Source organism: Paroedura picta, chromosome 4 (assembly GCF_049243985.1).
Source record: "Paroedura picta isolate Pp20150507F chromosome 4, Ppicta_v3.0, whole genome shotgun sequence".
NCBI lineage: Eukaryota > Metazoa > Chordata > Lepidosauria > Squamata > Gekkonidae > Paroedura > Paroedura picta.
The window spans coordinates 134,621,022-134,646,306 of NC_135372.1; the positions used below are offsets into that span (position 1 = coordinate 134,621,022).

A 25,285-nucleotide genomic window follows, 5' to 3' on the forward strand; every position below is an offset into this window, starting at 1 on the left:
TTTGCACAACAAATGGTAAAAGAACAAACATGGGGACCCCAGCAAAAAACTTTTAAAGCAAGTGAGAAGCAGAGATTGCCTTCCCCTGCAGAACCTTCCTGGGCAATCTCCCTTCCATGTAACGGCCCTTCTTCTGAGATCTGATAGGATCAGGCTGGACTATGCTATCTTGAGAGTCAGTATAATGTAGTGGTTAAGAGGGCGGCCTCTAATCTAGACAATGGGGTTTGATTCCCTGCTCCTTCTCTACATGCAGCCATCCTGGTGACCTTGGGCCAGTGACAGTTCTCTCAGAACTCTCTCAGCTTCAGCTACGTAAGAGATTGTCTGCTATGGAAGGAAGGTGATTGTAAGCCGCTTAGACTCCTTTGGGTAGTGAAAAGCAAAGTACAAAAAACAGTTCTTCTTGTTACCATGCAGTGATGGCTAGAAAGCAGTTCCCTTCATGATGTGTACCCAGGTTAGTTTTTCCACAGTAAGTAGTTTCCGGAGAGGGTGAATCACTTATGATTTTGAGGAGCCAAACAAAGGTGGACCTGCGATCACCTGGACATAGGTACACGACATGGCAAAGAACATACATGCTTGAGTGATGTTTAAAAAAGCAACTTAGAAGCAGTGAGAAATCAAACTCTTAACAACCCGTGTGGCCCTTATTTTGAATACCTTGATTCCAGCCTAGCATTTTTCATTCTCCCTGAAATCCAGCAGTCTGGGTTTTTTTGCATTTCATTTTTATTTATTTGTATTATATATAGTTTGTTTTTCTCACAGGCACTCAAGGTCGAGTACACATAGTAAGGCAGTACAGACAGCAAACTGAGACATTCAATAACTGATGCTGTGGAGAAATGCATTTTTTTTCCTTTGGAAATCTAAAGTGAACAAGACCTTAACTCTGAGTTTTAAAGGGCCGTCCCTCCCTGGGCAGAGAAGAGGCAGGAAGGGGCGAAATGCAGTTCAAGCATTTTCTAGCCTAACCTCAGTCCACCTTCTTACAACCACTAATAGATTGGGGTGGTCAAGCCCCCCTCCGAAGCAGAGAATAGAGATTTGGAGGAATTAAATGCAAGAGAGAATGCAGGAAGGAACTCCAGAAAAAGCTTCTCTGACCAAGTAGTGGGTGGGGGAAAGAGAAGTCATAAGACTCAGGAGAACAAGGAAGAAGGTCTTTTTTTGTGCTGAGTCCATCAGAACAGACGGAATCATAACTGAGGTCTGGAAAAAGTGGCCATTAACCAAGTGCTGCACTCTAGAGCTGGAGGAAGTTGCAAGGTAATGAAAACTCTGTAGGGATCTCTAGCATCCTAAGCTAAGGAGGCTGCCTTGTATTTTTAAATCTGTTAGGGTTTGTATGCAGAGAGGGGCAGAGGAACTGCATTTTACCCATTTCTTTTGAATCCCTTGCTCAATCTGGTGCTGTGCTCAAAGCATACTTGTGAACATTTTCTTTTTGATAAATACTTTAAAACTTTTGATGCTGGTAGTGGTTCTCGGTAACACATAGACCTCCACCACCATCTTGGACACACTATTTTAACATAAGTGCCGGGGGGGGGGGTGGCAGGCACTTGGTAAATGGCTATTCCACCAGGGGTACACAAGGCAGTAAAGGGTCCCCATGGTGACCAGGCGGTGGGCAGCAGGAAACGGAGGCAAAGCCTCAGAACTTGGAAAGGATTTTGGGAGTCCTCCTGACACTCCCATTTCTTACAGAAGTCAGGTGGTGGCAGTGGTTACCCAAGAGAGAAAGAAAAGCCTCTTCAGGTGTTGAGATGATTTTGGTGGGTAGGGTGGAACGAACCTGCAGGCTTGTTCCGCCACAGATCCATTAGGATTTTAGCGATCTGGAACCACCAGAAAGAACTGAAGAACAGCATAAGTATTAATATGACACATAAAGTGGTACAGAAATTAAATAATAGGATCCTACTTGCAATAAGCTATAAACAATATAGAACACAATCCCAATCATTTATCCAAGTTTGTGAACTGTTTTGTACAGTGCACCCCATTAAGCCCGTTTTCCAACAACAGCCCTAAGAGGTAGGTCAGGTTGTGATGGGCCCATTGTCATGCACAGAACATCCATAGAAGTGGAGTTTCAAACCCAGGACTCCCAGGATCCTGTTCTGATACTGCCAGATTTGGAGTCTCTTTCAATTCTATTTTGACTTAAAGAAAAAATTTAGCGCAGTGGGCAGGCAGGCAGGGTGGTACTATTAAATTTTTGGAATTCGTTCTGCAGATGCTCAGAGGCATTTTAAAAAAGAGAAGAAGTGGAATCAACCACTAAAAAGTAAAATTTGGGGAAAGGGATTTCCTGTAACCATGCTAATCCAAATAGTCCAAGAACTTCCTTAATACTGCACTGGTCCCCAACAGTTGGTGACTTCAGCTCAGTCATCAAGCTGGTAGGAGGTTTAGTTTTGATGAATAGTTTCCACTGTGTCATTAGGTGGGATGAGATATGCTCCATTCAGTGGCAACCCAGACTCAACAAGGAACGGCATCACTTCAGATTGAGCCTGCCTCCCGGGACCATCTGTAATGCCGTCTGTCACATTGATCTAATTCGAACCCACTTCTTTCACACACAAGTACCCTTTTGTTTTCTGCCGTGCGCCCAGGCGTATTTGAACGTTTTCTCCCCAAAAAAGAAAAAAGAAGAAGCAGCAGTTTTGTGGGAAACAGACTAATATGGGATTAGTGACGGGCAAGACACTTCCTTGGCTCAGTTTGGAATGGGCTCCCATTCCATCCCATGAGACACAGTTTGGATGGGAACAAAATGAGCTCAGTGAAACTCAACCACATTCAAGGCTAACCACCCCAAACTCTGATAGAACCCTACCAAAATGCTATTTTTCTCCTCCATTTCTAAGCTCATTCTGTTGTGGAGTGAAGCCTGAAGATCTTAAGTCATCCTTTCTCACCCTGGATACTGTTGAGAAGCCCCTGTAACTTTTTTGAGGTTTCGAGAAACCCCAGAAGTGTTGTGATCTGTGGACATCCATCCGAAGCCCCTCCCGTTCCCCCCAAGCCCCCCCTTTGTGCTCCCATTAAACTGCTCTTGCCAGTAATCACCATACATGATCATGTGGCTCCTTAGCATTTTCTCCCAAATGATCCCCTTCGTTTTAAAAGGAGGCATTAGGGCTTGCCAATGAAGATCACTCTGAGAAACTTCAGTTTGTAGATTCCAGGGTCGAGTCTGCATGGAGCTTTTTATCCACACCCAGCCCGAATAAATCCCTCACATCTGCATTGAATTTGGTTTTCATTTTGATTTTGGGTGCTTTAGATTTTCCCTCTGCAACATGCATTATTGAACTGCAGTGACCCTACCTTTCCCCCGTGATATCCAGGAGTGGATATAAGCCACCATATTTGAAAAACTGTCAACAGTATAACTGTGGATTTCAGCTTTTTGCAAATTAACTTCCTGCTCTGTGCCTCGTAGCAAAGCACTCTTCCTTGATTTGCCAGGGTGTCAGTTCAAAGACTTCCTGGTTGCAAGGCTCCCCTCCCTGTTTTAAAGTGGCTGCGCTCCAGAAGCCCACACTCAGCAGAGATTTGCCTCATTCTCTGAGAGGCTGATACTGGCTTGGGAGTCAAAAGCGAAGAAATAAAGCATTAATGCTGGCTGGACTTCACCCAACCCCCCTCCCCCTCTTGCTAGTTCAGGTAGTTCAGTTTTGTGACCATTGCTCCCCCCCCACCCGAGCTTCCCCAATCAAGTGCGGGGGGGGGGAAGGAGGAAGACCTGAGTTCAAATCAATCTGAATTCAGCAGGATCAACAACAGAAAATACAAAGTAAGTGCAGAACCAGCCCAGGTCTCGATCTCACACCCTTTGGGAATTTGGTAGAACAGTCCCTTGTGTTTTTCAGGAGAAAAGAGAAAATGTAATGTTCCTAGTTAGCCTTCAGCCAGTAACTTCTTTGTTTTTGGTCTTGATTTGCTTAATCTAATGCTCTCCTTTGATTGCTAGACTGTAGCTGCTATTTTGGATGTTCTTTTAGCCGACTGGGATTTTTGGACTTATTTTTAGACTAGATTAATTTTAATTGTGATGTTAAAACGATTATAAGTCAACTTGCAAACAATAATAGCGTTATAAATCCTCGGATGTTGTTGCAATGGGATTTTAGCACTTAATAGTTCCGGGTGCATCCATCTAATCCCTTATTAGCAACCTTATCGGCTTTGTATTGTTATAGCGGTGGAAATGTTTCTTGTTATCGATTCACTGCTGTACTATTGAGACATTGCAAATGTGGGCAACATTCCATTTTTGTACATAATATTTTGTACTTAATCTATTATTGCATCATTCTGTTTTTGTATATAATATTTAAAAAGCCAAGTAATTAAAAACACACCGCAAAAGGCTGTCTGTGAGAAAGTAACAGTGCAGTCCTAAACAGAGCTACACCTTTTCTATTGCTGGTTGACTTCACTAGACGTAGAATAGTATAACTCTGCTTTGGATGCCACTTCTTGTTGCGGAAAATGCCATCAATTCACAGCTGGCTGCGGCTACCCTGTGCGGTTTTCAAGACAAGAGATTTCAGAGTTGGTTTGCCATTGCCTGCCTCCATGCTATGACCCTGGCATCCCTTGTAAATCTCCCATCCAAATACTAGCCAGAGACAGCCCTGCTAAGCTTAGAATCCTAGAATCCTAGAACCATAAAGTTGGAAGGGACCTCCTGGGTCATCTAGTCTAACCCCTTGCACTATGCAGGACACTCACAACCCTCTCGCTCATCCACTGTCACCTGCCACCCCCTTGAACCTTCAGAGAAACAGCCGCTCCGTCAGATGGCTATCCAGGCTCTGTTTAAAAATTTCCAAAGATGGAGAACCCACCACCTCCCGAGGAAGCCTGTTCCACTGAGTAAACGCTCTAACTGTCAGGGACTTCTTACTGATGTTTAGACTGAATTTCTTTTGAATTAATCTCATCCCATTCGTTCTGGTCTGTCCCTCTGGGGCAAGAGAGAACAACTCTGCTGCATCCTCTATATGGCACCCTTTTAAAAAATTGAAGATGGTTATCAAATCCCCTCTGACAAGATCAGTCGGGGAAGCTACTTCAAGGGGCTGAAAATAGCATCTGCTCCTTTGGCCATATTTCATGAAAAGAAAGATGAATGATACCCTGATTCATACACTGAATATCGTAACAGCCTTCTTTAGCTTTGTATGTATGACACATGTATGTATGACCTAGCTGATCACTAACAGGTAGTCAACAGGTGTGGAAAAGCCCTTTACCAAGAAAACAAGGGTTGGCTGGAAGGAAGGAGTCTATATTGCTCAGAAGAGGAACTCCATGGTCTCTCAACCCATATGCATGAGTATCCAGTACCTCAGTGGAACTTCATAGATATGATAAAGTTATTTTGGCCTATTCCAGACAAGGTAATTTCTGGAGATTTTGGGAGTGGAGCCTGGGGAGGGTGGATTTTGGGAAGGGAAGGATATCTATTGTGTATAATGCCATGGAGCAAGGGGCCCCAAACTTTTTGAGTCTGTGGTTGTCTTTGGAATTCTAACGTAGGATGGTGGGTGCAACCACAAGATGGCTGCTACAGAAGATGGAGCCAACCACAAAATGGCTGCCACTAGAGATGGGAGTTGGATCCATGCCCACACACATAGGAAGTCCAAGCACAAGGGAGAAGGGAGGTAATTTATAAATATATCATGTGAAAGAGAAGCATGAGAGGGAATAAAGCCAACACTGGTGGCACAAGATGTCATAGTCCCCTTGTATACAGCACTGGTCATACCACACCTGGAGTACTGTGTGCAGTTCTGGAGGCCTCACTTCAAGAAGGACGTAGATAAAATTGAAAGGGTACAGAGGAGAGCGACAAAGATGATCTGGGGCCAAGGGACCAAGCCCTATGAAGATAGGTTGAGGGACATGGGAATGTTCAGCCTGGAGAAAAGGAGGTTGAGAGGGGACATGTTAGCCCTCTTTAAGTATTTGAAAGGTTGTCACTTGGAGGAGGGCAGGATGCTGTTTCTGTTGGCTGCAGAGGAGAGGACACGCAGTAATGGGTTTAAACTTCAAGTACAACGATATAGGCTAGATATCAGGAAAAAAAAATTCACAGTCAGAGTAGTTCAGCAGTGGAATAGGCTGCCTAAGGAGGTGGTGAGCTCCCCCTCACTGGCAGTCTTCAAGCAAAGGTTGGATACAGACTTTTCTTGGATGCTTTAGGATGCTTAGGGCTGATCCTGCGTTGAGCAGGGGGTTGGACTAGATGGCCTGTATGGCCCCTTCCAACTCTATGATTCTATGATTCTGTGATTCAGTTGTCACAAAACAACATTATTTTTTTATTTTAGCACCCCATCCAATATCCAGGGGTCAATCAGAAACTCTCCTGGGCAAGAAGCCCTCCTTAGCTCCACACACTTTCTAAACTACATAGGAACTGCGGTGTTGGAAGAGACCATGGCACCCTCAGGCCACCATGATTGAGACCCCTGCTGTGCATCTGCTGTAAGTCTGGGAATCATTGGACCCCATATGGAGTCTGGCAACTCTAGATAAATTAGATGAATGCCATGGAAATTAATACCATAATAAATTGAAGTTAATACCATGAAGTTTATACCATAGTAAATGTATGTATGTATGTCCATCCGTCTGTCCGTCCGTATGTATGTATGTATTTATTTGAATTCTATAATCCATTCATCAAATTTACTGGGGAATTTTTGCTCCCCACACTGCTGTGATACTGTTTGTATGCAGGAAGGGGAAGCAGAGGTTCCCCGATGCAAGCCCATTTTGGACTTTTCTGTCGTGTTCAAAATTTCGTTGTTGTTGCATGGCACAGCATGCATAACCTTCCCTCAACACAGCTGCTTTTCCCATCTCTCCTGTCTGTGTTCTGCCATTCAACGGTGAGCGCAAACCAAGCGAAAAGGGCCTCAGCTGTGCAGCTCGCTCGAATGAGAGAAACGAAAATTTGTACCAACGAATCTTCCTTCCAATTGCCCATTAAAAGACAAAAGCTAAATTTGGATAAATTTGCAAACATGAATATTTTAGCTAGTGGCTCGTTGCGGGGAGGATAATCCAGCATGAAGGCCTCCCACACACAGCTCGGCTGCCTGGGCAATGGCAATCTGACGGCCTAAACACTGCAGACATCCACTTCCCTGCCCAACACATGCAGTTTCTTAAATATTAAAAGTGTGAATCTCCTCCCAAAGAAGCACTTGTTAGTTGACAAGACCCTGAGTTAAATTTGGAAGTGTGTGTGTATGTTTTAAAGAATGCAAATGAATGGCCATCTGGAAACAGAACTCTCAAATTACAGGTGGCCTCTCTAGTCTCAGGCTTCCCATATGGCTGGCTGAACACTGAAAAAGAAACAGGAAAATGTCCCTCCCTAAAATGGTAGTATGAGAAACCGAGGGCTGGTTCCTACATGCCCAGCTTTGAATGGTGGTTTGCGTGTGAATGAACTCTACGTGCAATTTACAACAAAATGAGTAAGTCAGATTCTGTCCGGCTTGAAGGGGGTGTAGGGGAGAATCCTATGTTCAAATGATTCCCTGTGCATAAATATCTCCCTACTCAGTCAATGGGCAATGCAGAAGGATAGCTATGATAAATCTTCCTTCCCTGCTTCCCTGTGTTGTGACATGCAAAGAGATTTTTTGATGCGGGAAACATCTTCTGGTGCACCTCGTCAAATGAAAATGTTGACGGACTTGAGGTTCATCATCCTGCCCGTGAAGCACACCAGAAAAAGAAGAGAGCCCAGCTAGTGGCTGCGCCAGCTCATGGAGCCTGAGTAGCTGCTGCGTGACCTGCGGGGGTTGAGGCAGTGGCTGCCCCACTCCTGAGGCCTTGGCAGTGGCTGCCCCAGCCCCTGGGGCTGGGGTAGTCACTGTGTGACCCATGGGGGCTGAGGCAGTAGCTGCTTCACCCCAAGCCATGGGACTAAAGAGAGACTCCGTAAACATGACGACTCCACTTCATGTGCAGGATGACGAACCTCAAGTCAATCCCACATCTAAAAATTTTTTTTTTTATGTCATAACACAGGAAAGCAGGGAAGGAAGGTTTATCATAGCTATCCTTCTGCATTGTCCATTGACTCTGAGTCATGGCCACCTGGAGCCCCTACCCTTCCTACCCATCCTACCTCCTCCAGGCCCATCATTGGCCATTTTGGGAGGTGGGGCAGGTCAACATGACCATATATGGTCATACCACCTGAAAACCTGGTTGAGAAAGCCTGCTCTAAAGAGACGAATGCAGAGACGAATGCAGTCACACAGACAAACAATTAATCCTCCAGTATTTCCACACTACAGTTCTCTTACTATGGTTCTATCATATCAAATCCCTGATAGCCAAACGGCCTAATTAGGGTTCTTTTGCCTAGCCCCAATTAGTCACACTGAGAGAAAAACCTTTTTTATATTTTTATTGCAGAAGAAATATAGACACAGAGGGGTTCCCAAAACCTGTGCAGGGAACAATAGGATTGCATAGTGTTAAATACCCTTCCCCTGGAGGTTGGGAAAGGTGATGCCTTGCAGGAAAAGCCAATAGCCTGGGGTGTCTACCTCCCCACTCCACCTCACTGGAGCACCCTACAGCCCTTACAGGAACTGCTGCCAGGGATCCGGGTCTTTGCCTGGCATCTGTTTGGCATAGTGGTTAGGAGTGCAGACTTTCCCCCTCTGCTGACCTATCTGTCTAGTTCAGACCAACCAAGTGCATCCAGATACTTGCAAGTGAAACTTGTTGGCTGTGACAGTCCATCATTTTATAATTCAGAACCTACGTTCAGGGATCTGCCACCATGGACATTTGTAGAAAATAAACAAAAATAAAAATCATTGCAGAATTTGTTTTAGAAGTTAAAGCCCAGCTTTTCTCTTGCTTTGGCCTAGATGTTCTTCCATGCAACAAGGAAGGCCACCAAGATCTGAACTCTCAGCCAGCTTGGTGTAGTGGTTAAGAGTGGTGGCTTCTAATCTGGCATGCCGGGTTCTATTCTGCACTCCCCCACATGCAGCCAGCTGGGCGACCTTGGGCTCGCCATGCCGCTGATTAAGCTGTTCTGACTGAGCAAGAATATAAAGGCTCTCTTAACCTCACCCACCTCACAGGGTGTCTGTTGTGGGGAGAGGAAAGGGAAGGTGAATGGAAGCTGCTTTGAGACTTCTGGTCTTAGCACACAACATAAGACTGTCTTGACCCTGCTCAAAACATTCCCTCCTCCAACTTAAATGGAAGCCTCATTCTGGAGAGGAACATAGTGCTCTCTTGATAAGAACCAAGGGTCAAAAAAACCAATATGCAGAACTATAAAAAGGTAAAGGTATCCCCTGTGCAAGCACCGAGTCATGTCTGACCCTTGGGGTGACGCCCTCTAGTGTTTTCATGGCAGACTCAATACGGGGTGGTTTTGCCAGTGCCTTCCCCAGTCATTACCGTTTACCCCTCAGCAAGGTGGGTCCTCATTTTACTGACCTCAGAAGGATGGAAGGCTGAGTCAACCTTGAGCCGGCTGCTGAGATTGAACTCCCAGCCTCATGGGCAGAGCTTTCAGACTGCATGACTGCTGCCTTACCACTCTGCGCCACAAGAGGCTCATGCATAACTATAATCAATTTCTAATAACTGTATGATCAATCAGAAGGTTGCAATCATTTTCTTTACCACCAGGCCGTCATCCCCATCTCTGACATGAACATGTCGGGGAGGGGGAGGGAGTCCTCTCAGGAATTTCATGTAAATGGCCTCATCCTACACAGAACAGGGGGTTGGAAGAGATGACCCCAAAAGTACTTTTCCATCAGCAGCACCTCTGAGCCACCCAGCACACGGGGCAATGATAAGAACTTAGAACATGACTCTTCGTTCCAAGGTGTTTGTCTGACATATGTTTGGCGATGCAATCATCAGGCAGTATTCTGTTGTCCTTTCACGATGGAGAAGATAAGCTGGCCCTACTTGAAGCGGTGCAGTCAAACTCACGGATATGCTCAGCCATCTGTCATCTATTTTTCTTCTCCTTGTCTTTCCTGGGGAATCTGCAAGACTATCCCTGAGTAATATTTTTAGTGATATCTGAAATTCATTTTCAGGATAAGTAGTTGAGAATACAAGATGTACTGGACCAGAATTCCCCCTCCCCACCCGCATTCTTATTTTTTCTGTTTTAAAGAGGAAAAATAATAAGCATGGGAAGGTAGAAGTGATGCGGTACTTGTTTAATTTCAAACGCTGAGACATCCCTTGAGTTCAGATTATTTCCTTCCTGAATCAGGCTGATCCATCGTAGGGTGGCCTGGCAACTGGTGGAAAGGCTGGGAATGAGAGCATGGGGAGGTGAGCACAATGTCAGCGACGTTGCCAGGGTCATTATGGTAGAATCTGCATCACGTCTAGGTAATTCCAGATACAACTTCCAGGTTGTACGTGGAAATGAAAAAGGGTAACTCTAGGAGTCACCAGAAACTTTATCGTTTTACCACAGAGTTTCTGGAAATTCCTAGACCTACCCTTTGTCATGTAAAAGTGACAGAGTGCCATCAGTGATGTCACTTTCCCCCTTTGCTGACCTATGCATCTAGTTCAGACCAACCAAGTGCGTCCAGAAACTTTCAAGTGAGACTTGTTAGCTGTGATGATCCATCATTTTATAATTCAGAACCTACCTTCAGGTATCTGCCACCATGGACATTTGTAGGTCCAAAGCTTTACTATATAAATAAAAATAACAAACACCATTGCAGAATTTGCTTTAGAAGTTAAAGCCCAGCTTTTCTCTTGCTTTGGCCTAGATGTTCTTCCATGCAACAAGGAAGGCCACCAAGATCTGAACTCTCAGCCAGTTAGGTGTAGTGGTTAAGAGTGGTGGCTTCTAATCTGGTGAGCTCGGTTTGATTCCCTGCTCTTCCACACGTAGCCAGCTGGGGGACCTTGGGAACATCACAGTACTGATAAAGCTGCTCTCACAGAGCAGTTTCTATCAGAGTTCTCTCAGCATGCCTGTTGTGGGGAGAGAAAGGTAAGGCAATTGTAAGTTGCTTTGAGACTCCTTCTGGAAGAGAAAAGCGGGGTATAAAAACCAACTCTTCTTCTTCTTCTTCCAATGCTGGCATTAACCCTGTTGGGGACTTCTGCCTGCCTATTATTACAGGCCCCCGAGTCAGAAAATGGCAGGTGGGTGGGCTTCTGGACTCCCACAAAATGTGGCGGTGAAGTAGCTGTTGCAGTGGTTGCATTCTTCCCCTTTTTTAAAAAAAGCAGCAATTGTAGTCTAGTATCACCCTCCATGCACCAGGTTTTCTGAATTCCCAGCTTTTAAAAATGTAAGCCTGTAGTTCCCTCTATTGTGGAGAATATAAAAGAAAAGGAATATCTCTGCAATGGAAGGAGCTAGACATTTTCTTTAGAAATAACAAGCACTGGGAACTCAGAAAACCTACTGCACATTTCTGATTTAAAATAACAGTCCTCCTGGTGATGGGGGAGGAAACAGCCACAGTGATGGCCAAGCTTCACGAAAGCCCAGGAAGCTGCCAGCCTAACCTGCCATTTTCCAGTTGAGTAGGCAGGCTCTTCTGCTCTTAAGGCCAGCAGTGGGTAGTAAACCCTGATGGTGCAATAAGTTCTAACGGCCCTGGGTGGAGGCCAGGTCAACTGCTAGTTGCCCAGCTTCTTCACTTTCCCTCCCTGTCCTCACATCTCCCAGAAGGCCCAAGACCCCCCCCCAAAAAAAAAAATTCCAGGTGAAACATTTCTGTTACTCCTGAAGGTCCAGGAGAGTTTTACTTCATTTCAGGTATTCCAGAAACCAGAAGCAGGTAATTTCAGGTGTAATTGTGGCTGGGATATATCTGAATGCACACCCAATGTTGCTACTTCTGCATGTAGCGACATGACTGTTGTGAGCTGACCAGTGTGGTTGCCAACAGTGCCTTTACAGAAGACTGGTTCTCCTCCTCCCCCACCAGATTACTATTAAACTGGCTTTACAAATTAACGGCAGATTAGGTCATGGTTTAGAAGTTGCTAGTCCCTGGTGTGTAGCTGAAGCCCACCTCTGCTTACTTGAGCTGGGGATCTTTTGGTATTACAGATCATCTCCAGACTAAAGAGATCAGTTGAATGGAGTCAAGCCATCTCAATGGTTCCATTATATAGAGAGAGCCATCTTGGTGTAGTGGTTAAGAGCGGCGGCTTCTAATCTGGTGAGTCGGGTTTGATTACCCACTCCTTCTCCACATGCAGCCTAGTCACAGCCCTGTTAGAGCTGTTATGACCAAGCACAAATATCAGGGCTCTCTCAGCCTCACCTCCTTCATAGGGTGTCTGTTGTGGGGAGAGGAAAGGGAAGGTGACTGTAAGCCCCTTTGAGACTCCTTCGGATAGAGAAAAGCGGCATATAAGATCCAACTCTTCTTCTTCTTCAGTAATATCAGGGCTCTCTCAGCCTCGCCTCCCTCACAGGGTGTCTGTTGTGTGGAGAGGAAGGGAAGGCAACTGTAAGCTGTTCTGAGACTCCTTCGGGTAGGGAAATGAAGCATATAAGAACCAACTCTTCTTCTTCAATGGAATCAATGACTCCATTGAGTCAGTGGAGTCAAGCCTTCTCAAGGGTATTGCTATAAGCCCAGAAGGGCTACGTTGGGTTAGTGCTATAGAGTTCAAATTAGAACATTCCACCACTACCACCACAAAAAAAACTTTAAGAAAGTTTGTGTGGCAAAACAGGGCAACAGGAGGGGGGGAGTGGCACTGTTTGAAATGACCATAGTGCTTTAGAGAAGGCACATTAACTAAAGGAATTTCACTGGATGAACCCCCCTCCCCGTCTTTGTTCCGACTGATTAGTAATCAGGCTGAAAATAAATAGCAACCAGTCGAGAACGGTCATGTGAAAACCTTCATGATGTGAATGGAAGCAGCATGCCTTCCGGACTGCTTGTCGAGCAGAACGCAGAATCGGCCATCTGCAGAAACTCCCCACCAGTTTTTACAACCATCCTTACCGGCACTTCTCTCTCCACCGAAACATTCTGTGAGATGTCAACTTTCCCTTCCTCCTACGCTTGAAGTTTTCTTCCAATTGTTACCCACACATAATGCTTTCCCCCCTTCTTAACATATTTTATAACAATTGTCTTTGAATACAAACAGGCTATAAATGATGCCTAGGTATACCTAGCTCTGCCTGCCTTAAACTAGCAATAAGCGGAAGACACATGGAGGGGGAGGGCTCCTCTCTGGCAATGACCTCACTTCTGACACTACTGGACAGGCCATGATAGTGTCACCAGCAACGCTCTAGCAAAACTCAAGGTATTCGGGAGAATGCTAGAATGGCGCCAGTCTTGCTGGGACCAGTGACCACTCCCATGTGCACTCCATTTTTCTGCCACTGGTGAAGCCAGGATGGGCCCCTGGTTAGAATGCAGAATGAGAATACAGTTCCTTAATATTGTGCCTCAATAGCCAGTTACTTGACCTTGCCTTATGCCTTGGGAGGAGTATTTCTCCCTACTGATTGCTTGAGGTTGGGAGGGAGGAATGTGCTTATTGGTCCATGCAGTCCAATCAGCAGCGGATGCTAATGATAAGAGCAACATGTGCGTTTCAGAATTTCCTCCTGCCCTCGAAGCAACGCTTGAAGAAGATGGACAAGATTCGAGGGCAAAAGGAAATGATTTGGGCAACAGCCTGAGCAAACAGTACAAGCAGCATGGGATTGGCCACAACCTCACCCGACATTTTGATTCTGGGGGGGAAAAAAACACCTGGGGGAAACCAAAATATTATAAGCCATCTTGAGTCAGGAGCATTCGCCAGAGACAAATATTTTAATTAATGAAAATAAACATTGGATTGTCACTGCGGTACTAAGAGAGAGGTGGGTTTAGAGCCAAACTAATAATAATAAAAATACCCTTCTATCCCTATGGGAGAAACCCTCCAAAGGCACCCACATATTGTTTGCCTTTCCCCCCAGGCATCGAAAAGGAGCTCAAGTAGGGTTGGCAAGCTCTGGATGGAGAAAATCTGGAATCACAACTGGTGAAAGGAGATCAGTTTGCTTGGAGAAAATGGCCGCTTTGGGAGGTGATCCACTGCCATTCTTCCCCCCTCCAAGCTCCGCCTTCCTTAAGAGGGGAGTGATTTACGATGTGATCTAGCTATGTCGATTATTCAGTCTTTAAATGATAAGAATTGATTCAACCTTTGTGTACTTCTTTTTAAAAAAATTGTTGTCTAATAACTTCAATAGAAAAAAGGTAGAAGATGGAACCAAATCCAGGCAGACTTGAGTGGTATACCGACCAATACACTTATTTGTTTGTTTGTTTATTATATTTATATACTGCCCTCCCCGGGGGCTCAGGGCGGTTTACATAATAACATAAGAACAATACAATACTTGTTAAGTTCCTGAAGTTAAGAAGAATTAAGAAGCTGGAGACACTTTTCTGATTTAATCTCCCCTATGGGGGGTGATTTTCCTGGGCTCCAAGATCACTGGGCTTATTTTCCTGGGCTCCAAGATCACTGCAGATGGGGACTGCAGCAAAGAAATTAAAAGATGCTTGCTCCTAGGGAGGAAAGCTATGGCAAATCTAGACAGCATCCTAAAAAGCAGAGACATCACCCTGCCAACAAAAGTGCGTTTAGTCAAGGCTATGGTATTCCCAGTTGCAATGTATGGCTGCGAAAGTTGGACCATAAGGAAGGCCGAGCATCAAAGAATTGAGGCTTTTGAACTCTGGTGCTGGAGAAGACTCTTGCGAGTCCCTTGGACTGCAAGGCGAACAAACCGGTCAGTCCTAGAGGAGATCAGCCCTGCCTGCTCCTTAGAAGGCCAGATCCTGAAGATGAAACTCAAGTACTTTGGCCACCTCTTGAGAAGGAAGGACTCCCTGGAGAAGAGCCTGATGCTGGGAGCGATCGAGGGCAAACGAAGAAGGGGACGACAGAGAATGAGGTGGCTGGATGGAGTCACTGAAGCAGTCGGTGCAAACTTAAATGGACTCTGGGGAATGGTAGAGGACAGGAAGGCCTGGAGAATCATTGTCCATGGGGTCGCGATGGGTCGGACATGACTTCGCACCCAACAACAACAATGGGGGGTGAATAAAGCCTTCCTTATCATAGGGGATTGGAGTGCAATTAAATATCCCTTATCTGACCATAATTGGTTTGCTTTAACGAGCAATCCTGAGAACAGCTATGTGTGCTCTCAGATAGCCGCCATCTTGGAATCCTGCCAACCTTCATGTATTTCTGTAAAGGTTGAAACAATCTGGAGATCTATTATTTAAGCACCAGGAGATAAACTACAGGACCTGTGGGGTCTAGTCTCCCACCGTGTGAGTGAGAGACAGGATAATTAAGGGCTAAAAAAGATAAGAAAAATAATGAATGATAGTAAGAGAACAACATTAATTAATAGTGTGAGAGCAGTGCTATCAGGGCTGTGATGAGCCCAAGATCCCCTAGTTGGCTGCATGTGGAGGAACAGGGAATCAAAACCAGCTTGCCAGATTATAAAATGCTGCTCTAGTCTTAACCACTACACCAAGATAGCTTCTTCTCTTTCCCTCCTCTCTTGTGCTCCCTGGGGGGCAGGAGAGAAGGACACAGATAATGGTCCAAAATGGGTCCTCTTTTGTTCCCCTTAATTTTTGTATTGCTATTATTCTTTGCCCTTACTCCGGCCATGACAATATATTTTAGCAGCATCCATAACATCATCGTAATCTGCATACCAATATCAGTGTTGTTCACTTCAGTCTATATGTCATAGGTCACTTCAGCCACTATGACCAATGAAGGCAAATGAAGTCAAGGACAAAGGCCAGTGAAGGCAAGTGAAGCCAAGGAAAAATTGGTGGTGATGGGGAGGGGAGAGATAAAAAGACACCAAACAGTATTGGAGTGATGCACATAGATTTACAAGTATCAAAAATCACCGAATATGTGAGACATTTCGTAGAAAATAATAAAAAAGAGAGCTATACAAGCTATTATAGTGCTAAACAAGTTGCAGTAATACTCCAAAAATCTTCAATTATGTTCAATCTCAGAAAATGCAATTTGGCGCATAAATAAGAAACCTGAATTCCTGATTTTTGCTCTGACACTTTTTTTTTCATAAAGGAGGGGGAGACCTTTTGTATCAGGAAAGGAATGAAAAAAAAGATGATGCCTCTTGAAGGGCTGCACATAAATACACTTTAATGGTTATTTGTATCCTGCTTGTTTCCCTGATTGGAGACCCAAAGAGGCTTTTCCATCTTGTTCTTACCTCCCTCCCTTAACCCTCACAACAACCCTCTTGTGAGGGCCAGGTCAAACTGAAGGATTCAAAGCCATTTATTCTAAGACCTTGCTCCCACACTACCCTTTATGCCGCACTGGTGACTGAAGGTTTATTTTATTCTTTCTAGGGATTGCTGATTTGTGTTTTATGGGCTTATCTGAGCCGAATTGCAATCTCCATTAGTTTAAATGGGACGAATCAGAGGAGGCAGAATTGATTCGGAAGATTCATCTGATTCGGCCAGCAATTTTCATGTGAACAGCCTGAGCAGCCCATGAAGAAGAAGAGTTGGTTTCCATACCCTGCTTTTCACTACCCAAAGGAGTCTCCAAGCACCTTACAATCGCCTTTCCGTACTCTCCCCACACCAGACACTCTGTGAGGTAGGTGGAGCTGAGAGAGCCCAGACAGAACTGCTTTGTGAGAACAGCTCTAACAGAGCTGTGACTAGCCCAAGGTCACCCAGCTGGCTGCATGGGGTGGCATGGGGAAACAAACCCAACTCTCCAGATTAGAAGCCACTGCTCTTAACCACTACACCACGCTTGCTCTCCATGGATCAGCTGTTCAGCTTAAATGGCCACTAGCAGATGATTCAAGCAGACAAGTCAGCCATCAGCCATTTTAACCCTCCCTTTTGTTCCTTTGGAAGAGTAGGGGAAGAGTGCACACGAGAATTTAAGGCACTGAGGCATCACCCCCGTAGAGTTGCTAGCTCTGGTTTGGGAAATAGCTGGAGACCTTGGAGGTACAGCTGGGAGTAGATTTGGGGTAGACAAGATCCAGCCCCTTTGGGACCTCCCTAGTTTACTCAGGGCCTATGAGCCTGAGCTTCTCCCACAGACCTTCCTGGATAGGGTCACCAGCTCTGGGTTGGGAAATAACCGGAAGACTTTGAGGGTGACACCAGTGGGCAGGATCTGAAGCGGAGAGAGATCTCAGTGGAGTATAATGCTATGGACTTGGAATCTACTCTCCAGAGCCGCTGTATTCACCATGGGAACTGAACATTTTAGCCTGGAGATGAGCTGTCCAGGGGATCCTCAGGTCCCATCTGGGGACTGGCATCCCTTATACTGGGACGATGTTGCTTTAGGATGCTCTGGGCTGATCCTGCGTTGAGCAGGGGGTTGGACTAGATGGCCTGTATGGCCCCTTCCATCTCTATGATTCTATGACCCACCATTATCAATTGTGAGATGTTTGCAAGTGTTTTTTTTTTTAATGCTTTGCGTTTCATACTGATTTAACTATATCGTGTTTGTTTCTATACTGCTCCAAGCCCCACTTTCCTGGGAGGGGTGGCATGCCAATTGAAATAACAAATTAAAGAAAAGAATGTGGTGATGGAAGCGGGCAGAAAATGTTAAAACCCAGCCTTTCTCATCCATCCTTTTCCTACACTGGCCTTGGATATGATCCTTCCCGGAAAAAAATCACATCAAAGCAGGTTTAGGGAGAGCCCCAGCCGAGCCAGGGAAAACCCAGATGGCCATGGAAGAATTTCAATAGCCTGCAAATGCTAAATTTGAAATGTGGGTGAGATGGGCCTCAGAGCAGGATCTCCCCTGTGGTTGCCTCCTGTGGATGCCTCTCCAGTGGAGTACAACACATACCATGAGGCATCCTTCTCTGAAGACATGCTGATTTCATGGACTTCCTCCTCCTCCTGGAGACTTGGCAAGGTATGTTCATTTTCCTAAACAGAAGGCGTGGGAGGGCCAAAAACAATCCCAAGCGCCAGGCAGATTGGAGCTGGTCGCCCACTAAATTGGGAGATCACGTGTTGGTGCAGACAGAGCCCTGGTCTTTAGTCAGCCCTGGTCTTTAGTCATCCAAAACAGAACCGGGCCGTTCACCGCAGCCTCCATCAATGTGCACTCCAAAAGGAGATGGTATTTCCAGGAAATGAAGGCAGGCTCAGAGAAATCCATCTTTTATTCCCTTCACAAACGTGGGCAGCCACCAATACATTGCTCTAAAAGCGTAGCGTCTGGGCGTCTGGATTGTGCAAACAGCCCATAAATACCACTTTCTCCAACAGATTGCAGGCCAGGTGCTGGAACGAGTCTTTGCAAACCGATATCCCTGCTGAGTTGATAGAGATGAAAGGATGCCTTCGTGTTTTCGCTTTGGGGCTGAATCACAAGGACCGTTTGGGCTTGGCCGCCATCCTTCCAAGAGCACGTTATTTTTCACGGGAATATTCTTACCAAGTGTCATTTCCCCTCACACACACACACACACACGGCACATCTTTGTTTACCGCATCACATTGCATGCCCAACAGCAGAAACCCAATTCTCCATCACAGGCCCTTTCACACACTTCAGCATGCATTGTCGATCCATTTTCAGTGTGCTTTGCCACTGGAGTTTGCTGTATGGAATGGCCAAATTCACTTGCAAAGGGTGGTTGAAGTGGACTGGAACAGCATTATTTACCATGTGTGAAAGCATCTCCTTTTGGGGAACTGGAAATGTCCTCGTATTCACCCCAGAGGGATGTAGATAAACTGGAGCGTGTCCAGAGGAGGGCAACAAAAATGATGAGGGGTTTGGAGACCAAGACCTATGAAGAAAGGTTGGGAGAGCTTGGTCTGTTTAGCCTGGAGAGGAAACGATGGAGAAGGGATCAGATAGCCATCTTCAAGTATTTAAAAGGCTGCCCTATAGAGAACGGAGCAGAGATGTTCTCTCTTGCCCTGAAGGGACTGACCAGAACCAGTGGGATTAAATTAATTCAAAAGAAATTCCGTCTAAACATCAGGAAGAAGTTCCTGACAATTAGAGCAGTTTCTCAGTGGAACAGGCTTCCTCGGGAGGTGGTGGGTTCTCCATCCTTGGAGAACTTTAAACAGAGGCTGGATAGCCATCTGACAGAGAGGCTGATTCTGTGAAGGCTCAAGGGGGTGGCAGGTGACAGTGGATGAGCGATAGGGTTGTGAGTGTCCTGCATAGTGAAGGGGTGAACCAGGAGGTCCCTTCCAACTCTATTATTCTATGATTCAAAGGTTTGCTACCAGATGGCTTTCATGCCCACTAGATATGTTGCTAAGTGCTGGAAATTGGACTTGATCAGGCTTTCTCTTTTATGAAACCCTGGTGTTTCTTGACAGCCCTGGAAGGATTTCCTGAATTCGTGGCAGTTAATTAATTTTTTAAAACTGTTAAAATTTATTGGGTGATACAACCATGTATGGTCATGTCGACCCACCCACTCCCTCCAAAAATGGCCAGCTATGGCCTGGAGGGGGTTGGAAGGGGAGGGGCCCTGGCTGGGTGAGTACACAGCCATGTTTGCCAACCTTATTCTGCCTGATTGCACCACTTTGGGGGTTTCTTGAAGCCTGAAGAATGTTTCAGGAGTTTCTCAACCATCAAAAAGTTTTAGAAAGGTTGGACTAGATTTTATTGATCCAGAAAACTGTACATGCACTTGTAGACTAGGGTTACCAACCTCCGGGCAGGGCGGAAGTCCTCCTAGAATTACAATTAATCTCTGGGCTGCAGAGATCTGTTTCTGTGGAAGAAATGAAATTTTCAGAGGCTGGACTCTTATTCATTCACATCCCTGCTGAGACCCCCTCCCCTCCCCAATTCCTACTCATGCCAGGCATTATCCCAAGTCTCCAAGAATTTCCCAAACTGACGTTGTCAGCCATATTCTAGATGTTAATGGACAAGCCAGGTATCTGCAATGAATTTTGTTTAGAATCTTGTTTATGACTGCTGTAGTCAGAGACCTCCAAGAAACAGGATAACTTGTCCATCATTGCTTGAAGGACTAATGGGAGGAAATGGGGGAACACACCAGCATTGTTTCTGGGATGCTGACATCACTTCAGCTGAAACCTGGAAGTGACGTCATGGGACCATCTCCACTTTGTAAAAGCTTGATGGTTTTGGAAAATCCTAGAACATCCCATGATGTCAGATCAAGGTTTCACTGGAATTCACCTCAGTTTGCTAGCATTGCTACCCTCCAAATCCTCCCTGAGGGCCACCAACTGCGGACAACAACCAGGTGAGATAAGTAAGGCTGAAAGTATGTGGTCCAAAATCACCCGGTGAATTTCCACAGCAAATGGCCATTCAATCACGGTTCTCCCAGACCCTGCTCTGAATTCTAACCACTGCACCACACTGCCTTTGGAGGATAGACTCTGAGGCAGTGTACCCTGCTGAAACCTCTCTCCTTTCCAAATTCTATCCTCCTCTGATTCTACCACCAAATAGCCAGGGATTTCCCATCCTGGACCTATCAACCCTCAACAGGCCTACACCAATGAGTCGTCCCTCAAAGGCCAAAGTAGCCTGGAAAGGGCCCTGAGCCCTCCCCCTGCCTTTCACACACAGGTATCGAAGCCTGGCATTGTGGGGCTGCCTAGCAAAAAGCATGGAGGGAATCAATTTTTGATGTAGAAACATCTATTGGCGCAGCCCCTCAAACGGATATGGCGGCGGTCTGTAGTCCCACCCCAGGGAGCACACCAGTAGATGGACAGCACAGGCAGACTCAAAAAACAAGCAGCAGTGGTGGCAGCTGGCGAGGCTCACAGCTGAGCCCCATTTGCCGTACTGCCACCACCTGTCCCACAAGGCCACCGCTGCCCTTAGGAGAGTGCGGACGGGTACAAGAGGCAGGAGTGGAGGAAGTGCAGTGGGCAGGGCCTGGTGCCCAGACTTGCCAGCCACCACTCTGGCCATTATGTGGGATGGTTCAACATAATGACCGAGAATCCTCTTGCCGGCGCTTTTATTTAAAGCTACAAGGAATCCTTTTATAATGTTTGGGTTTTGTGAGTCATTGTTTGTAAAGATTTCATGTTTTTCTGCAAACCTGGGGCCCTTCTCGGGTTTGCAGGAAGGTGTCTTGCCCACTCACAGCTCAAAAGACATGGCTGACTTTGCTATTAGAAAAGCAGAAGAAGTTGGGTTTTATACCCCGCTTTTCACCAACTGAAGGAGTTCCAAAGCGGCTTACCATCGCCTTCCCTTTATCTCCCCCAAACAGACACCTGTGAGGTCGGCGGGGCTGAGAGAGCCCTGATATGTCTGCTCTGTGTGAACCGCTCGAACAGGACTGTGACTGGCCCATGGTCACCCAGCTGGCTGCTAGTGGAGGGGCTGCTCTTAACCAGTACACCCAGAAGAAAGTAGTACTGCAAACCAGTGCAGAATCATTGCAATCTCAATCCACTTATTCCAATAGGCTCACACAGGTGTAACTCTGCTTAAGACGACCCTGTCGGCCTCATATTTCCTCTTGCGGTCCCAGAGCATTGTGTCATGTTCTCCACCCCACAACTACCCTTTTTTAATAAAATAAACCGGGCAGCAGTTACCATGGCAGCAGAGCCCCTCTGTGGGTGATCCCTGGAATGGCCCGCCTCCCCCCTCCCCTTTCCCCTCCTCTCTGCACCCTTCCTCCCCTTTAATTCCTCTGCCCCTTATGCCTGAGGCCACCGCACATTTTGGTAATACTCTATTGTGAGCAAGACAAGCGTCTGTACTAATAACCCCCCCCCCTCCCTGGTGTTCCATGTAACCCCTTCATTATACTCCCCGAGTGCAGATAATGAACTCTTAATAGCACTAAATGAATTGAGCCTTTTGTGACAAGAGGTGAAGAGGAAAGGGGAGACGTTTGTAATGATGATTATTTACCATAAGTGCTTCTTGGCGTTCCAGGAGCACTTAATCCTTTGACAGACATCCCCCCCCCCCAAAAAAAAAGAATACCATTCGTTGATGAACTAAACCCCTAGGGAAGTGTAAAGTGTTTTTTTTTTCTGTGAAAAGCGGTGCTGGGAAGGGAGGGGGAAAGGGGGACATGAGGCCATTTAATTAGGCTCCGAGCCGGGTGGATGAGAATGGAAGGCCCGTCAGGCTCCCGGTCGCTTCTGCGGTACAGCTCGTTCAGACACCGCCAGACGTGCCCCCCCCCCTTATCAGCAAATGCTGAGATGAAAGCTCAGATTCCTAGAACAGATTATGTACCTGCAATTTCCACTTCATGTGTTGTTGAGCGCCTTCAAGTGTTTGCATAAGTAGACACGACGCATGAAGTGGCGCTCAGCCGTGGTGTCTGGACGCATACTCAGAATTTCACTCTATCACTCTATCACTCCATCCATCCATCCATCCTTCCAACCATCCATCCATCCATCTGTGGGTCTGTGGGTCTGTTTGTCTGTGTCTCTGTGTCTCTGTATGTCTCTCTGTCTATTTCAGGGGTAGTCAAACTGTGGCCCTCCAGATGTCCATGGACTACAATTCCCAGGAGCCCCCTGCCAGCATTCGCCAGGGCTCCTGGGAATTTTAGTCCATGGACATCTGGAGGGCGGCAGTTTGACTACCCCTGGTCTATTTGAATAGCCCAGGGTGTGAAATGAAGTTTAAAATGGTCGTGTTAAAATTTCCTGGCCTGGATAGCCGGGGCTGGCCCGAGCTTGTCGGATCTCAGAAGCTAAGCAGAGTCAGTTCTGGCTAGTATTTGTATGGGAGGCCTCCAAGAAATCCCCCGGTTGCAGTGTGGAGACAGGCCCGAGCAGCCCACCTCTGAAAACCTCATGGGTTTGCCATTGGATATCTGTGACCTGACAGCAAAAAGAAAGGCATTGAGATACGCCCACTTAGTGTGCATGGTGGCTCTCCAGACGTCTGTGGACTACAATGACCATGAGCCCCTATGTCCATGGACTACAATGACCATGAGCCCCTGCTGGCATGGTAATTGTAGTCCACTGACGTCTGGAGAGTCACAGTTTAGCCACTCTTGGAATAGCTTCTGTTCTCAGAAACGACGCTAGGCCGAATCTTGGAAGGGAGGCCATCAAGCAAAACTCTTCAAAGGCAGGCAATGGCAAACCACCCCCTGTTTCTCACTTGCCTCGATCGCCCCATATTGGGGACACCATAATCCTGATGTGACCGGACAGCCCATGCGTATGTAGGTGTGCATAGCATTGCAGACAAGGCGTGCAATGCAGAACCTTGCTTAATCCTAAAGAAGTCTGCTGAATTCAAGAGACGCCTAACAGAAAGCTACTGCAGAAAGTTAGTATATCTTAAAATAAACATTACTGTCTTTTTTTAAAGTCCGTACTCAAAGTAGCCATTCTGGATCTTCTCCAGTCTTCAGCTGCTGTCTACAGAGGCCGGAACGCCTCTGGATGTTTAGCCGATCGCATGATGCCGATGTTGCTTCTTCTTTGCCCACCGCTTTGGGTGATCGGAGGTATACTGCCTCTGCCTATGGAGGCTCCTATCGACAGGCCCGTTTAATAGCCTCCTCCCAGAAGTTGTCTAATCCTTTTTTTTAAATAAAAGCCGGCTTACCTTATGTCATCCGACAACGAAGCTAATAAAAGCCCGTTTCTGGTATCCTTGGATACATGGATAATTGAAAGGGAAGAGATGAGAAACTCCTGCAAAGTGGGCCGTCTTTGCTTTCCCGAATTCTATAAAACATTCACAAGCACATGCCGGCTTGCCGGAGTCATCACAATGAGGAGGACCCTTTGGGTGCCAAACGGTCTGGACAGGAAGATGAGGCCACATCTGTTGGGGAAACACACCGCCAGAGATTTGGCTGAGGGCAGCAGAAACTCATGTCAGACGGGAGAAACATGTTGGCCATTAAGAACGGATTGTTTGCCTTTCGGACCTGGCCAGCCCCTCTCTCCTCAGCCTTGGGGGCTGCTAGATCCGCCTGAAGACCACCTAGAAATGGGGCTTTCCAAACATCGCCTGTTTCTCTGATAATTGTGGAACGCTGTGACCAGGCCTGGCTGCAGCGCCGGAGAGAAGCGATTTCCTAATAGGAAAAAGCCCTGGCAGCGAATGTTATTCCTAGAAGATTTCATTTGGCTTCAGGAAAACAGACTGTTCTATAGCTGTAATGTGATTCCTGGAAGAACAGGCTGTAGCCACCACAGGCGATCATCCCAGCTCCGGCACTCGGTCCAATTCACAGCGTACTAAAAAACAAAATGTTGCAGCTGGGCTGCAATTGCTTTATCGCCTCCCTTGTAAAGTTGGGTTCGCCGATAGCCCACGCGGTGCTCTCTGTTGTCCATTTTAATCTCGCCCTTCCTCTGAAGAGCTTAGTGAGAAACGTTCTTTGTCATTTCGCTCTCACATGAACCCTGTGAGGTGGGTCAGACCAGGTTTAAGGCCATACGCGGCTTGGTTGCTTATGCCCCCTACAGGGCTCTCCGCTCTGCAGGTATGAATCTACTGACTGTCTCAGGCCCCCGGGACGTTCGCCTGGCCTCGACCAGGGACAGGGCCTTTTCGGTCTTGGCCCCAACCTGGTGGAATGAGCTCCCGGAGGAGCTAGGGGCCCTGTCGGAACTACCGTCTTTCCGCAGGGCCTGTAAGACGGAGCTCTTCCGCCAGGCATATGGGTGAGGCCAGGGCAGAGCCCGGGTTCCATCCGAGATCCCTAATCCATTGGCCAGTCTTTCTCTCCTCTCTCTCTTACGGAATTAACGTCCGACCTCTCTCTGAACAAGCGGGGAAAGTGGGGAGAGTTATAGAATAGAATGCCATCTTTTTATTGTAATAATGGGGTATTTATGGGGTTTTGTGTGATTATACTGTGATTTTATATTTTATTGTGAACCGCCGTGAGACCTTTTGGCGAACGGCAGTATATAAATCCAACTATAATAATAATAATAATAATAATAATAATAATAATAATAGTTGAGCCAAAGTCGGTGAGAGTGAGCAGTCACTCTTCAAGGGTACCAGAGTCGCTCTCCACAATTCCACCCTGGCTTGGTGGTTTAAACCCAGTCTGTGGGATGCTTCTTCCCCTACATCCCGGAAATGAGCTTACACTCCAAGACACAAAATCTACTAAAGGTCCCTGGCGCCAGAGAAGTAAAGCAGGCTGAAACCAGAGGCTGGTGTGCCAGGC

At 46.4% G+C, this 25,285-nt stretch overlaps 1 protein-coding gene across 5 annotated transcripts in view; it reads left to right on the plus strand.

Moving 5' to 3' along the window:
• The window catches only part of PHACTR3 (phosphatase and actin regulator 3), a 238,914-nt gene that overhangs the window by 144,022 nt on the left and 69,607 nt on the right, over positions 1-25,285 (plus strand). The gene's annotated exons all lie outside the window — the stretch shown is intronic.